We start from the raw sequence: 14,389 nt of genomic DNA on the forward strand, positions 1-14,389 counted from the left end.
ACGAAGTCTGTCACTGTTTCCACTGTTTCCCCATCTATTTGCCATGAAGTGATGGGACCAGATGTCATGATCTTAGTTTTCTGAATGTTGAGCTTTAAGCCAACTTTTTCACTCTTCTCTTTCATTTTCATCAAGAGACTCTTTAGTTCTTCGTTTTCTGCCATAAGTGTGGTGTCAGAAATATTCAAAGATGAAATGTCATTATATCTGCAACTTATTTTGAAACATGGCAAAATGTTAAATGTAGGAATCTAATTTGCATACAATAAAGCAGACTGTGTTCCTTTCCCCATGGGCGCCCAGTGTGAAGTGACTGCAAAGAGCAGCCTTCTTGGTAGTGTACACAGCCTGTTGCCTGTACAGTGTGCCCTAACGGACCTTGGAGACAACTCTTTCCAGGGGTCAATCACGACTGGCATGCTGTCCCCAGTCTAGGCTCCAGACAGGTATGTGTGGTACCTTTGGAAAGCCCCAGGGCATAGTGGCCAGGGTCCACATTGGCAAAGTCATAATGTCCATCTTTACCAAGCTGCAGAACAAGGAGCCTGTGATTGAGGCCAGACCTTCCACAGGGCCAAGCTCAAGTTCCCTGGCTACCAGAAGGGCCATATCTCCAAGAATTGGGGATTTACTAAATTAAATATGGATGAATTTGAAAATATGGTGGCAGAAAAACAGCTCATCCTGGATGGCTGTGGGGTCAAATATATCGCTAATCATGACCCTCTGGACAAATGGCAGGCCCTGCATTCATGAGAACCTTGGCTCTGTCTTCTCCTTCCTTACTCATGTCCACCAATAAATCTTACTTTCCTATCCCCCCCCCAAAAAAAAGAAGTGGGAATCTAAAAGAAGAATGTTCATTAAACTGTTTGTTTAACTTGTCTCCAAGTTAAAACATTTCAGAATAAAAAGTTGATGGAGGAAGCAGAATACATTCCTCACTTCAGTCCTTCACACAGCTCTTCTTCCTCCTAGACCAGCTTTTCCCTTCACCTCTGTGTCTAGAATTTATTACAGTGGTGAAGTTTAGAGTCATAGATCCTGATTCTGCCACTTGCAAGGGGTTATGGGGCCTCTGAAATGTTATTTCACCCTTTGGAACCTCAGCTTTCTTATTTGGAAAGCAAGGATTTTAATAGTATTGGGTCTGAAGGCATACAGTTGATAGAACCTAACTCATGAGTTTATTTACTTTAAACCTATGCAAAGTAGCTTCAGTAACTTTTTGAGCTTCAGCTTTCTTATCTATAGGTGAGGAGTAATGACACCTTACAGAACTGTGAAGATGATAGGTATGATCACTGTTAAAATATTTTGTAAAATACAACGTTCTGTTATGATTGTTATTATTAATTTTTAAATTTTAAGTGCCTAATATATCATACTAGCCACATAGTATGGGCTTAGAAATAATTATGGATAGGTTTTTCTTTTTTAAGCTTTCAGCAAAAAGCTTTTTCTACAATAAACTGTTAGATTAGACTCTGTTCCCCTCAGCAGGTAATGTATCATGTTATGGTGTGAATTTCTTGTCCATGTACTGATGTCCCTAGATGTTAACAGCACCTGTTGGGAGGAAATCCAGTATTGGTCAGTTTGGGGATGCTACCCCTCCTTTAAAATTGTACAAGACCCCTAATATTTATATAATTTGGTAAAAGTGAGGAAGATCTGATGTTCATTCCATTATGTCACTGCTGAGATGCTTATTGTCCAAGTCTACATGGTCCAGATGAAGATCAGAGAGTCAGTGAGCAGTGTCTACACCCACTGAGGCAAGTTTCACCACTGGGACCTTTGCTATCCAACCAAGGAAACAGTGTGAATGCCCAGTCACCAGGTATCCACACAGTCAACTCCATCAGGCCAGTGCACTGATCACCACAGAACCCTTCTACCCTTGAGTCCTTCTAGTCTTGATAAATCCAACCCTCTTTCCAAGGTAAACCCACATCCTTGTCTTACTCTGGCAGAGCAGATGATGTTTCCTTTCACTCCCCACTCAGTATACTCTTGGTTAGTATCAATGCACCTGACACACTCAGAGCACAAAGATCTGGCTGAGCATCCACAAAAGCAAAAGAAGTAATCTTTGATTCTTTGTCCCTTCCTCCACACCAGCAAAAAGACACTAAGTAATTAATCAATAACTCATCCATGACAATACAGAAAATTGCACTGACTCTTGCTAGGTCATCAGGATAAACTCTTCTCCAATTTTTTGATAATTCCAAGATACGACTGGAGTCTGCAGATGTAGTTTCAGATATTCATGGCTCTCAGGTTTAAGAAATAGTGATTTAAGGCAAACAAGTGATGATGTAAGCAAGCAGATGATATCAGGACCTTGATGAAATTTCTCCTCTCTCCAGAATTTCTATTTCAAACGTTCAGAAATTGATTCTTAAAATAGCTTCGTGTCTTTCTTTCTAGTCATCTTATTGAAAAGTTTTTAAATACCTGCGATTATTTAAACACTGAATATATTGTCTTAATAGGAGAAAATGGTATAGAGCCTGCTATACCAGATAATTAAATGTGATTCTTTCTTTGGTTGTCATGTATTCTTTTCTTAACTCACCACCTTCATAATCTCTGGTACCACAGCAGTTAATTAAATTCTGTTATCTAAAGATTTGGGAATGATAAAATCAAAACTAAAGGAGAATCTCTGGTTTGCTGGGTTTAGACTATAAATACTTAAGATATCAGATTCAGGGGGAAAGGTAGTCATTTTAATAGGCATGAACATTTAGAATCCACTTAGTTCAACTCATGTATTACAAATAAGAAGAAAGGATCAAAGAGATTTTTTGTCTGATCACATATTAAGGTAGTTATTAAATTATTTGTTTCAATACAGAATCATTTCCATGAATATGTCTAGAATGAATGGTTGGTTCACTATCATCTTTTAGACTGGGCAATTGGTATTTGCTACTTCTTTTGGGTCACTTTTAACTTTAAAAAGAAAAAAAAAGAAGAATGTACCTAATCTTTTGAGGAGCTATTAAATTTCATTTCTATGTTTTTTATTTGATTTCTCTCTTTTATTTTTTAAAAAATTTATTATTACTACTACTACTATTATGATGATGATGATTATTATTATTTTGGCTGTACTGGGCCTTCATTGCTGTGCCTGGGCTTTCTCTAGTTGCAGCAAACTAGGACTACTCTCTAGTTACAGTGCATGGGCTTCTCATTGCAGTGGCTTCTCTTGTTGTGGAGCATGGGCTCTGGGGCACTCAGGCTTCAGTAGTTGTGGCAGACGGCCTTAGTTGCCTCAAAGCATGTGATTATCCCAGACCAGGGATCAAACCTGTGTCCCCTGCACTAGCAGGCAGATTCTCAACCACTGGAAAGGCAGGGAAGCCCTAGTGGCTCTCTTTTAGTTATGCCTTACCTTTCTTTGTTTATCCACAAGTGAGCCAGAGTGATTGGTCCTCTTAGGCAGACTATGCTTCCATCCCATGCTTAGTGAGATAAAGTCACAGTGATTTATCACAACCCTTCAAAACACAAACCTAACACAAGTTATTGTCAATTAGTACAGATTTTCCTAAACACTTATTTACAATCATCTCCTCTTCAGCTCCCAGTGTTTCTCTCTTACAATCCAGTCATTAGATTATCTTTTCCTGTTTTCATCCCAGTGTAACATCTCTATCAGTTATTAATCTGTTGTCCCTCAGCTTCAAACTTGCCCCTTTATCTTTGTGATATTGAGACTGGGTTTCTGGAAATACTTCTATGGTTTCCTTTTAGAGGAAAGTTTCACCAGTAAGAGAATCTAGAGGGTGACCAGAAGGCAGGAGGAAGGAGAAAGAATTCACCATTTTCCTTTTTGCTTTCTACTGCTCTGTGGGTCACCCTACTATGGCTCTTTACCCAAGTAGCACAGTTGGTTCCAGAAGCAGGTAGTTCCAGTTTCCAAGTTTTTCCCACCTTTTGGATCCAACCTCATATCAGGCCCCTTAGAGAGGTAACCACCAGGCAAGCAGTTCTGAGGACACTTGCTCCAGGTGTCTAAGTTTTTTGAGAACCCTAATCTCTTCCCTTTGTTTCCCTAGTACTAAAAATGAAGGTACTTCCTGAAGTTAGTATCTGTTTTATCTGTACCCCTTCCATTTCCCATTTGACCAACTCCCCACATTAAATTGTCTTTGTTAAAACAGTTGTGGTTTCTCTTTTCCTGACTGGACTCTGACTGACACATGCTCAACATCCTTTCTGTTGTAAAGAGAGAGATCTTTAGCCCTATCACTCCTGAATTTCAAATCTCACATCTCACTTAGCAAAATGTTAGGGCAGGTGTGTGTGTGCTAAGTCGCTTTAGTCGTGTCCAACTCTTTGTAGCCCTGTAGACTGCAACCTCCCAGGCTCCTCTGTCCCTGGAATTCTCCAGGGAAGAATACTGGAGTGGGTTACCATGCTCTCCTCCAGGCGATCTTCCCGACTGGGGGACTGAACTCACATCTCTTAATGTCTCCTGCATTGGCAGGCAGGTTCTTTACCACTGGTGCCACCTGGGAAGCTTGTTAAGCACACATCTTCATTCATAGTTTGTCAAATACATCCCTGTTCAAGGCGATAATTGGGAAAAGGGCTTCAGTTGACCTGTTTCCACCCCTTTTTGTCTCTCAGTTTCAAATGATGCACATAAAAACTGTGCTCAAAGGGAATGATATCAGGATAGTCTTGGTCCCAAATAGAGAAACTGAATGCTCATTATCCTTTCTTTGGCTGTCAGAAACATCATCAAAACAGATATCTTGGAGCAGTTTTTCCATGAATCCTGGTCTTAAATTCGGAATCTTAAAACAGATTTAGAGACTTGCAGAAAAGTCTCTCATCTGGGTTACCCAGAGGATCACAGATTGAAGCTCCCCCATAGGGAAGAAAGAGATATAACCCCAAAAGGCAGCTCAAGCTCTGACATTGTTTGAAGAAAATTTTGTATGAATTAAAAGCTACAGCCTGAAAATTACAGGACCAAAGCACCCATTCTGAGCAGCCCAGGGAATGAAATGGAAAAGAAGTAGGTGATCTGAAGCACTTAGGTCTAGAAAAGTGTCCAATAGGTTTAAAACTCTCCAGAAGATAGTTTTGGAGTGGAACACAGTAAAGACTTTTTAAGTATTTCTATGTCATTTATTATTGACATGGATAGTTAGGGTTTGTTTAAATGTCTAACATAAATTACCATGTTGATAGCTTTTAAATTAGTTTTCTTAGACTCATTTTTTCACTCTATTTAAGTTTGATAACTGACAACAAAGCTTTAAAGGTAAAATATGATGCTTCATGAATGTTGAATTGACCTCCTGAATATTTTATTAACAGCTGCTTCATTTAGTAAAATTAATAAGAAAAAAGAACCAGCTAATCAACCGTAGTACCCTGTATATCATTTAAATAAAGCAATTATGTATTAATTAAATAATCTGTATGGTTTTCTAAATGACATCAATCATACTGTGCATTTTTTACATTTGATAACTGGTCTCTGGGGGGAGTTTTTTAGTTAGTAGAAGAAAAAGACAGGAAAGTAAAAGGTATGGACAAGTCAGAAAGTTACGATTAAAAGACCATCCTTCTTGAACAAATCCTTATATTGTGTTTAATTTAGTTATTAACTTATGCCCACACACCTATATCTGAAAAGAATTTGAGACAACAGATAAAATACATAAAATTAAATGGGATAAATTAGATAGAAGAGTCAAAGTGAAGGGGAGTATGGGAGGAAGAGTAAAATAAAGCCAAAGTAAAATTTCCAAAAGTTCTTACACAGCTACTCAAGGTAAGGAGCAGATTTAGCTTTGAGTTTCCTAGCCACCAAAGCAAAGAAAGAAATTAATAAAATAATTGAATAGAGTACACATTCAAAGCCTGCTTGTTGCACAAAACAAGCATAGCTTTTTTCTGGTATTATGGCTTTTTTTTCCTATAGATATTTATGAAGGTTTGATAGTTAGGTGTGTTGTAGATGATGTTCTCAACATCATCCCCACAGTAAATATACCTGTGAGTTCTCTCTCTTTATTTTTTTCAATTAAAAAAAATTTTATTTCTTTATTTTAATTGGAGGCTAATTACTTTACAATATTGTAGTGGTTTTTGCCATACATCAACATGAATCAGCCACGGGTGCACATGTGTTCCCCATCCAGAACCACCCTCCCACCTCCCTCCCCATATCATCCCCCAGGGTTATCCCAGTACACCAGCCCTGAGCACCCTGTCTCATGCATCAAACCTGGTCTGGCGATCCACTTCACATATGATAATATACACATTTCAACACTACCCTTCCAAATCATCCCACCCTCGCCTTCTCCCACAGAGTCCAAAAGACTGTTCTTTACATCTGTGTCTCTTTTGCTGTCTTACACATAGGGTCATCATTACCATCTTTCTAAATTCCATATATATGAGTTAGTATACTGTATTGATGTTTTTCTTTCTGACTTACTTCACTCCGTATAATAGGCTCCAGTTTCATCCACCTCATTAGAACTGATTCAAATGCCTTCTTTATAATGGCTGAGTAATATTCCATTGTGTATATGTACCACAGCTTTCTTATCCATTCGTCTGCTGATGGACATCTAGGTTGCTTCCATGCCCTGGCTATTGTAAACAGTGCTGCAATGAACATGGGGGTACACATGTCTCTTTCAATTCTGGTTTCCTTGGTGTGTATGCCCAGGAGTGGGATTGCTGGGTCATATGGCAGTCCTAGTTCCATTTTGTTAAAGAATCTCCACACTGTTCTCCATAGTGGCTGTACTAGTTTGCATTCCCACCAACAGTGTAAGAAGGTTCCCTTTTCTCCACACACTCTCCAGCATTTATTGTTTGTAGACTTTTTGATTGCAGCCATTCTGACTGGCATAAGATGGCACCTCATTGTAGTTTTGATTTGCATTTCTCTGATAATGAGTGATGTTGAGCATCTGTTTATGTGTTTGTTAGCCATCTATACATCTTCTTTGGAGAAATGTCTGTTTAGTTCTTTGGCCCAGTTTTTGACTGGGTCGTTTATTTTTCTGGAATTGAGATGCAGGAGCTGCTTGTATATTTTTGAGATTAATTCTTTGTCAGTTGCTTCATTTCCTGTTCAGTTCAGTTCAGTTCAGTCACTCAGTCGTATCCGACTCTTTGCGACTCCATGAATTGCAGCACGCCAGGCCTCCCTGTCCATCACCAACTCCCAGAATTCACTCAGACTCACATCCATCGAGTCAGTGATGCCATCCAGCCATCACATCCTCTGTCGTCCCCTTCTCCTCCTGCCCCCAAACCCTCCCAACATCAGAGTCTTTTCCAGTGAGTCAACTCTTTGCATGAGGTGGCCAAAGTACTGGAGTTTCAGCTTTAGCATCATTCCTTCCAAAGAAATCCCAGGGCTGATCTCCTTCAGAATTTTCTCCCATTCTGAAGGCTGTCTTTTCACCTTGCTTATAGTTTTCTTTGTTGTGCAAAAGCTTTTAAGTTTAATTAGGTCCCATTTGTTTATTTTTGCTTTCATTTCCATTACTCTGGGAGGTGAGTCATAGAGGATCCTGCTGTGATTTGCGTCAGAGAGTGTTTTGCCTACGTTTTCCTCTAGGAGTTTTATAGTTTCTGGTCTTACTTTTAGATCTTTAATCCATTTTGAGTTTATTTTTGTGTATGGTGTTAGAAAGTGTTTTAGTTTCATTCTTTTACAAGTGGTTGACCAGTATTCCCAGCACCACTTGTTAAAGAGATTGTCTTATCTCCACTGTATATTCTTGCCTCCTTTGTCAAAGATAAGGTGTCCAGAGGTGTGTGGATTTATTTCTGGGCTTTCTGTTTTGTTCCATTGATCTAGATTTCTGTCTTAGTGCCAGTGCCATACTGTCTTGATGACTGTTACTTTGTAGTATAGCCTGATGTCAAGCAGGTTGATTCCTCCAGTTCCATTCTTCTTTCTCAAGATTGCTTTGGCTATTCGAGGTTTTTTGTATTTCCACACGAATTGTGAAATTATTTGTTCTAATTCTCTGAAAAATACCATTGATAGCTTGATAGGGATTGCATTGATTCTATAGATTGCTTTGGGTAGTATACTCATTTTCACTATATTGATTCTTCTGATCCTTGAATATGGTATATTTCTCCATCTATTTGTGTCATCTTTGATTTCTTTCATTAGTGTTTTATAGTTTTCTATATACAGGTCTTTTGCTTCTTTAGGTAGATATAGTCCTAAGTATTTTATTATTTTTGTTGCAATTGTGAATGGAATGGTTTCCTTCATTTCTCTTTCTGTTTTCTAATTGTTAGTGTATAGGAATGCAAGGGATTTCTGTGTGTTAATTTTATATCCTTCAATGTTACTATATTCATTGATTAGCTCTAGTAATTTTCTGGTGGAGTCTTTAGGATTTTCAGTGTAGAGGATCATGTCTTCTGCAAACAGCAAGAGTTTTACTTCTTCTTTTCCAACCTGGATTCCTTTTATTTCTTTTTCTTCTCTGATTGCTGTGGCTAAAACTTCCAAAACTATATTGAATAGTAGTGGTGAGAGTGGGCACCCTTGTCTTGTTCCTGACTTTAGGGGAAATGTTTTCAATTTTTCACCATTGAGGATAATGTTTGCTGTGGGTTTATGATATATGGCTTTTATTACATTGAGGTATGTGCCTTCTATTCTTGCTTTCTGGATAGTTTTTATCATAAATGGATGTTGAATTTTGTCAAAGGCTTTCTCTGCACCTATTGAGATAACCATATGTTTTTTATATTTCAATTTGTTAATATGATATATCATATTGATTGTTTTGTGGATATTAAAGAATCCTTGCATCCTTGGAATAAAGCCCACTTGGTCATGATTTATGATCTATTTAATATGTTGTTGGATTCTGTTTGCTAGAATTTTGTTAAGGATTTTTGCATCTATGTTGATCAGTGATATTGGCCTGTAGTTTTCTTTTTTTGTGGCATCTTTGTCAGGTTTTGGTATTAGGGTGATGGTGGCCTTATAGAATGAATTTGGAAGTTTACCTACACCTATAATTTTCTGGAAGAATTTGAGTAGGATAGATGTTAGAACTTCTCTAAATTTTGGTAGAATTCAGCTGTGAAGCCGTCTGGTCTTGAGCTTTTGTTTGCTGGAAGATTTCTGATTACAGTTTCAATTTCCATGCTTGTGATGGGTCTGTTAAGATTTTCTATTTCTTCCTGGTTCAGTTTTGGAAAGTTATACTTTTCTAAGAATTTGTCCATTTCTTCCAAGTTGTCCATTTTATTGGCATATAGTTGCTGATAGTAGTCTCTCATGATCCTTTGTATTTCTGTGTGGTCTGTTGTGATTTCTCCATTCTCATTTATAATTTTGTTAACTTGATTCTTCTCCCTTTCTTTCTTGATGCGTCTGGCTAATGGTTTGTCTATTTTATTTATCTTCTGAAAGAACCAGCTTTTAGCTCCGTTGATTTTTTGCTATGGTCTCCTTTGTTTCTTTTTCATTTATTTCTGCCCTAAGTTTTATGTCTTTCCTTCTACTAACCATAGGGTTCTTCAATTCTTCCTTTTCTAGTTGCTTTAGGTGTAGAGTTAGGTTATTTATTTGACTTTTCTCTTGTTTCTTGAGATAAGATTGTATTGCTATGAACCTTCCCCTTAGCACTGCTTTTACTGAGTACCATAGGTTTTGGGGCGGCAGCTGGGAGGAGCTACCCCACGCCCAAAGAGCAGTGGCTGCACAGGCACAGGAGGGCCTAGAGGAGCTACTCCACGTTCAAAGTCAGGAGGGGTGGCTGTGAGGAGATACCCCTCATCCAATGTAAGGAGCAGTGGCTACACTTTGCCGGAGCAGTCATGAAGAGATACCCCACCTCCAAGATAAGAGAAACGCAAGTAAGATGGTAGGTGTTGCAAGAGGGCATCAGAGGGCAGACACACTAAAACCATAATCACAGAAAACTAGTCAATCTAATCACACTAGGACCACAGCCTTGTCTAACTCAATGAAACCAAGTCATGCTGTGTGGGGCCACCCAGGACAGGTGGGTCATGGTGGAGAGGTCTCACAGAATGTGGTCCACTGGAGAATGGAATGGCAAACCACTTCAGTATTCTTGCCTTGAGAACCCCATGAACAGTATGAAAAGGCAAAATGATAGGATACTGAAAGAGGAACTCCCCAGGTAGGTAGGTGCCCAGTATGCTTCTGGAGATCAGTGGAGAAATAACTCCGGGAAGAATAAAGGGATGGAGCCAAAGCAAAAATACCCAGTTGTGGATGTGACTGGTGATAGAAGCAAGGTCTGATGCTGTAAAGAGCAATATTGCATAGGGACGTGGAATGTTAGGTTCATGAATCAAGGCAAATTGGAAGTAGCCAGACAAGAGATGGCAAGAGTGACTGTTGACATCCTAGGAATCAGCAAACTAAAATGGACGGGAATGGGTGAATTTAACTCAGATGACCATTATATCTACTACTGTGGGCAGGAATCCCTCAGAAGAAATGGAGTAGCCATCATGGTCAGCAAAAGAGTCCTAAGTGCAGTACTTGGATGCAATCTCAAAAACAACAGAATGATCTCTGTTCATTTCCAAGGCAAACCATTCAATATCACAGTAATCCAAGTCTATGCCCCAACCAGTAACGCTGAAGAAGCTGAAGTTGAACAGTTCTATGAAGACCTATAAGACCTTTTAGAACTAACACCCAAAAAAGATGTCCTTTTCATTATAGGGGACTGGAATGCAAAAGTAAGAAGTCAAGAAACACCTGGAGTAACAGGCAAATTTGGTCTTGGAATGTGGAATGAAGCAGGGCAAAGACCAATAGAGTTTTGCCAAGAAAATGCACTGGTCATAGCAAACACCCTCTTCCAACAACACAAGAGAAGACTCTACACATGGACATCACCAGATGGTCAACACCGAAATCAGATTGATTATATTCTTTGCAGCCAAAGATGGAGAAGCTCTATACAGTCAACAAAAACAAGACTGGGAGTTGACTGTGTCTCAGATCATGAGCTCCTTATTGCCAAATTAAGACTTAAATTGAAGAAAGTAGGGAAAACCACTAGACCATACAAAGTGAAAGTGAAAGTGAAGTTGCTCAGTTGTGTCTGACTCTTTGCAACCCCGTGGACTGTAGCCCACCAGGCTCCTCTGTCCATGGGATTCTCCAGGCAAGAATACGGGAGTGGGTTGACATTTCCTTTGCCAGGGGAATCTTCCCAACCCAGGGATCAAACCCAGGGTCTCCCACATTGCAGGCAGATGCTTTAACCTCTGAGCTACCAGGGAGGCCCACTAGACCATTCAGGTATGACCTAAATCAAATCCCTTATGATTATACAGTGGAAGTGAGAAATAGATTTAAGGGACTAGATCTGATAGATAGAGTGTCTGATGAACTATGGATGGAGGTTTGTGACATTGTACAAGAGACAGGGATCACGACCATCCCCATGGAAAAGAAATGCTAAAAGAGCAAAATGGCTGTCTGGGGAAGCCTTACAAATAGCTGGGAAAAGAAGAAAAACAAAAAGCAAAGGAAAGAAGGAAAGATATAAGCATCTGAATGCAGAGTTCCAAAGAATAGCAAGAAGAGATAAGAAAGCCTTCTTCAGCGATCAATGCAAAGAAATAGACGATAACAACAAAATGGGAAAGACTAGAGATCTCTTCAAGAAAATTAGAGATACCAAGGGAACATTTCATGCAAAGATGGGCTCGACAAAGGACAGAAATGGTATGGACCTAACAGAAGCAGAAGATATTAAAGGAGATTGCAAGAATACACAGAAGAACTGTACAAAAAAGATCTTCAAAACCAAGATAATCACTATGGTATGATGACTCACCTAGAGCTAGACATCCTGGAATGTGAAGTCAAGTGGGCCTCAGGAAGCATCACTATGAACAAAGCTAGTGGAGGTGATGGAATTCCAGTAGAGCTATTTCAAATCCTGGAAGATGATGCTGTGAAAGTGCTATGCTCAATATGCCAGCAAGTTTGGAAAACTCAACAGTGGCCACAGGACTGGAAAAGGTCAGTTTTCATTCCAATCCCAAAGAAAGGCAATGCCAAAGATTATTCAAACTACTGCACAATTGCACTCATCACACATGCTAGTAAAGTAATGCTCAAAATTTTCCAAATCAGGCTTCACAATACATTAACCATGAACTTCCAGATGTTCAAGCTGGTTTTAGAAAAGGCAGAGGAACCAGAGATCAAATTGCCAACATCCACTGGATCATGGGAAAAGGAAGAGAGTTCCAGACAAACATCTATTTCTGCTTTATTGACTATGCCAAAGCCTTTGACTGTGTGGATCACAATAAACTGTGGAAAATTCTGAAAGAGAGGGAAATACCAGACCACCTGACTTGCCTCTTGAGAAATCTGTATGCAGGTCAGGAAGCAACAGTTAGAACCGGACATGGAACAACAGACTGGTTCCAAATAAGAGAAAGAGTATGTCAAGGCTGTATACTGTCACCCTGCTTATTTAACTTATATGGAGAGTACATCATGAGAAATGCTTGGCTGGAAGAAGCACAAGCTGGAATCAAGATTGCCAGGAGAAATATCAATAACCTCAGATATGCAGATGACACCACCTTTATGGCAGAAAGTGAAGAGGAACTAAAAAGTCTCTTGATGAAAGTGAAAGAGGAGAGTGAAAAGGTTGGCTTAAAGCTCAACATTCAGAAAACTAAGATCATGGCATCTGGTCCCTGCTTTTCAATATGCTATATAGGTTGGTCGTAAGTTTCCTTTCAATGAGTAACGTCTTTTAATTTCATGGCTGCAATCACCATCTGCAGTGATTTTGAAGCCCCCAAAAATGAAGTCAGACACTGTTTCCACTTTTTCCCCATCTATTTGCCATGAAGTCATGAGACCAGATGCCATTATCTTCATTTTCTGAATGTTGAGCTTTAAGCCAACCTTTTCACTCTCCACTTTCACTTTCATCAAGAGGCTTTTTAGTTCCTCTTCACTTTCTGCCATAAGGGTGGTGCCACGGGTTATTGATATTTCTCCCAGCAATCTTGATTCCAGCTTGTGCTTCTTCCAGCCCAGCATTTCTCATGATGTACTCTCTGCATATAAGTTAAATAAGCAGGGTGACAATATACAGCCTTGACATACTCCTTTTCCTATTTGGAACCAGTCTGTTGTTCCATGTCCGGTTCTAACTGTTGCTTCCTGACCTGCATATAGGTTTCTCAAGAGGCAGGTCAGGTAGTCTGGTATTCCCATCTCTTTCAGAATTTTCCACAGTTTATTGTGATCCACACAGTCAAAGGCTTTGGCATAGTCAATAAAGCAGAAATAGATGTTTGTCTGGAACTCTCTTCCTTTTTCCATGATCCAGTGGATGTTGGCAATTTGATCTCTGGTTCCTCTGCCTTTTCTAAAACCAGCTTGAACATCCTTTTTCCTGTAGTTGACATCTAATCTTACCACATAGTGATCAGAAAAGATGCTTGAAATGATTTCAATGTTTTTCAATTTACCAAGGCTAGATTTATGGCCCAGGGTGTGATCTATCCTGGAGAAGTTTCCGTGTGCGCTTGAGAAAAAAGGTGAAATTCATTGTTTTGGGGTGAAATGTCCTATTGTTATCAATTAGGTCAATCTGGTCCATTGTATCATTTAAAGTTTGTGTTTCCTTGCTAATTTTCTGTTTAGTTGATTTAGCCACTAAATCAGTGTCAGTGGGGTATTAAAGTCTCCCAATATTATTGTGTTACTGTTAATTTCCCCTTTGATACTTGTTAGCCTTTTTCTTACATATTGTGGTGCTTTATGTTGGGTACATATATATTTATTACTGTTATATTTTCTTCTTGGATTGACTCTTTCATCATTATGTGGTGTCCTTCTTTGTCTCTTTTTATGGCCTTTATTTCAAAGTCTATTTTATCTGATATGAGTATTGCTACTCCTACTTTCTTTTGGTCTCTACTTGCACGAAATATGTTTTTCCAGCCCTTCACTTTCATCTGTATGTGTCCCTTGTTTTGAGATGGGTCTCTTGTAGACAGCACATATAGGGGTCTTGTTTTTGTATCCATTCAGCCAGTCTTTGTCTTTTGGTTGGGGCATTCAACCCATTTACATTTAAGGTAATTATCGATAAGTATGATCCCATTGCCTTTTACTTTGTTGTTTTGGGTTTGAGTTTATAAACCTTTTCTGTGTTTCCTGTATAGAAAAGATCATTTAGCATTTGCTGAAGAGATTGTTTGGTGGTGCTGAATTCTCTCAGCTTTTGCTTGTCTGTAAAGCTTTTGATTTCTCCTTCATATTTGAATGAGATCCTTGCTGGGTACAGTAATCTGGTTTGTAGGTTTTTCTCTTTCATCACTT

The 14,389-nt window shown here is 39.1% G+C and overlaps 1 non-coding gene across 1 annotated transcript; it reads left to right on the forward strand.

Moving 5' to 3' along the window:
• Positions 1-256: 256 nt before the first annotated feature.
• On the forward strand, positions 257-391 carry LOC138082466 (small nucleolar RNA SNORA70). Its single transcript, XR_011145096.1, has one exon. It is a non-coding gene; the product is annotated as a small nucleolar RNA SNORA70 (small nucleolar RNA).
• The last annotated feature ends 13,998 nt before the right edge of the window (positions 392-14,389 follow it).

The sequence above is a fragment of the Capricornis sumatraensis genome, chromosome 7 (genome assembly GCF_032405125.1).
Source record: "Capricornis sumatraensis isolate serow.1 chromosome 7, serow.2, whole genome shotgun sequence".
Taxonomy (NCBI): domain Eukaryota; kingdom Metazoa; phylum Chordata; class Mammalia; order Artiodactyla; family Bovidae; genus Capricornis; species Capricornis sumatraensis.